General features: G+C 39.3%; 1 non-coding gene across 1 annotated transcript; it reads right to left on the bottom strand.

The window, feature by feature from the left end:
- Positions 1-338: 338 nt before the first annotated feature.
- Positions 339-445, bottom strand: LOC122060278. The gene has a single exon (XR_006134307.1). It is a non-coding gene; the product is annotated as a small nucleolar RNA R71 (small nucleolar RNA).
- Between the last annotated feature and the right edge of the window lie 2,171 nt (positions 446-2,616).

Here is a 2,616-nt window from a genome sequence, read left to right as displayed (position 1 = left end):
CTACCCTGCTAGAACAACCCAACCTTCTTGCATAGGTTCTACCACAAACCCAGGGCAATAATTTTAAACTCAAGTCTCAATACATCACTATGTTGTCCCACTTCCATGGGTTGACCTCTAAGGATGGATACCTATTTCTTAGGGAATTTGAAGAGGTATGTGTTATAATTAAGATCCAACAATTTTTTGATGATGCTGTTAAGCTTAGGTTTATAACTTTTGCATTGAAAGACCAAGCTTAGACGTGGTTGTATGGGTTACCCACAAATTCCATAACCTCATGGGAATAGTTCACAGTTTTCTTCCTTAAGAAGTTTTTCCCAACTTACAAGACTAATAAGCTTAGAAGTGATATCCTTCAATTTAGGCAAAAGCCTAGCGAGTTCTTTTCCAAACTTATGGAGAGATTTAAGGATCTACTCCAAGAATGCCATCACCATGGCCTAGACTTATGGCATTTATGTCAAATAATTTATGAGGGTATTGATTACCCAACCAAACAAATGATAAAGTCTATGTGCCCTGAGGGATTCACATCCTTTACAAATGAAGGAAAGGCATGGGAATTCTTACTTGACTTAGCTGACAAAGCCCGTGAGTGGGAATCAACCCAAGAGTGTGAAAGAACCATAGGAGGGAATGGATATTTGATGGATAGGATAGTAGCCAATGAAGCCCATTTGGATAGCCTATTCAAGAGGATTGAGGCTATTATTCCTAGAGAGCCATCATCAGTCAATTTGGTTAAGATTTATGCTTGGTGCCAGTCCCCTAGACATGTCATAGAAGAATGCCCCAACACCTCTGGGGGTACTTCTAATGATAGTGTTAATGCCTTATACCAGAATAACCCATATAGTAACACCTATAATCCAGGATGGAGAAATCACCCAAATTTCTCCTGGAATCAAGGCAACTAAGCAGGGCCTTCCAATTTCAATAATCAAGATTAACCTGGACCCCAAAGGTCTCCCTTTGCAGAACAATCTTTTTTCCAAAATACTTTTCCTAGGTCAAATGTAGGACCTCAGGCTAGTTTTCCTAAGGCCCCTCTCCTATCATCTTATCAGCAACCCCCTGGGTTTATCAACATTGGAAAGGCAAGTAGAATAAGTGACTTGGAAAAAAATATGGCCCTCTTTATGACAAGCCATCAAAATCTTATGAGAGAACTCACCCAAGTTGTCTCAATTATGTGTGAGAGGGAGAAGAGAACTTTACCCGGTCAACCAGAGCCTAACCTTAGGCATCATCAGCCTGTTAGTTTACAAGCACCAACTAATGAACCACTGAATATAATACAAGGTCAGACCCAACAAGGGCCCTTTAACCAGTGTAATGTTGTTTATGCCCTTAGGAGTGGTAGAGAGTATTAGTAGAGTATTCCTAAATCTTCCCCATCTATTACTCCTGTTAACTCTCCTTCAATTGAGGACACAAGTGTGCTTCTTATTCCAGGTACGTCTGATGAACCTAAGGATTCTTCTGAAACTAAAGATGATTCGGTTGAGGAAACCAAAAATGATTCTTCTGAAAAAGGAAAAATCCCTAACAGTCCTTATGTTCCTCCTATCCCATTTCCTAATCGCTTGGTAAACAAAAAGAAGACTGCTTCTATGGATAAAATTTTAGAAGACTTGAAAAAGGTAGAAGTGAACATCCCTCTTTTGGATGCCATATCCCAGATCCCCGGCTATGCAAAGGTACTGAAAGATTTTTGTACTCATAAATGTATCACTAGTGTGCCTAAAAAGGCGTTCTTGGCAGGTAACATTAGTTCCATAATTACTCAGCCTATAGTAGCCAAGTATAAGGATCCAAGGAGCTCTACCATATCTTGTGTCATAGGCAACACCTACATTGAGCATGCCTTACTTGACCTTGGCACAAGTGTGAATCTTTTACCTTGCCATATGTACAAACAACTAGGATTGGGAGAATTGAAAGCCACTGGAACTACCTTCAGTTGGCAGATAGGTCTGTTAAGATTCCTAAAGGGATGGTTGAGGATGTCTTACTAAAGGTGGGGGAATTTATTTTTCTTATTGATTTCATTGTGTTAGATACCAAGCCTTTATCAACCAAGGATGAGATCCCAATAATTCTAGGAAGACCATTCTTGGCTACCAGTAATGCATTAATCAATTGCCGGAATGGTTTCCTAAGGTTATCTTTTGACAACCAAACAGTTGAGTTTAACATATTTAGGATAGGCAAGCAACCACATATGGAAGAAGAGATCAATACGCTTGAGGATTTTTTGGATTTTTTTGATGGTTTAATTACCAACTTTGATATTCAGAATTTCAAGAGTGTAGAGATGAGTTGGATGATGATAGTGAAACTTTATTTTCTGAAGTCCTAAGTCTTCACACACCTATGGAGCCCTTAGGACCCCTTTCTAATTCAATTCCCAAACCTTCCATAGTTGAGCCCCCTAAGCTAGATCTTAAGGAATTGTCATCTAATTTGAGGTATGCTTTCCTAGGGCTTGACCAGACTCTTCCTGTAATAATTTCTTCAAATTTGACTTCTAACCAGGAAGAGGAGTTACTTAAAGTGTTAAAAGATAATAAGGAAGCCCTAGGTTGGACCATGGCTAATATCAAGGGATAC

Source organism: Macadamia integrifolia, chromosome 13 (genome assembly GCF_013358625.1).
Source record: "Macadamia integrifolia cultivar HAES 741 chromosome 13, SCU_Mint_v3, whole genome shotgun sequence".
Classification (NCBI taxonomy): Eukaryota; Viridiplantae; Streptophyta; class Magnoliopsida; order Proteales; family Proteaceae; genus Macadamia; species Macadamia integrifolia.
Note: the sequence above shows the minus strand (reverse complement) of the source record. Positions and strands in the feature narration are given on the sequence as shown.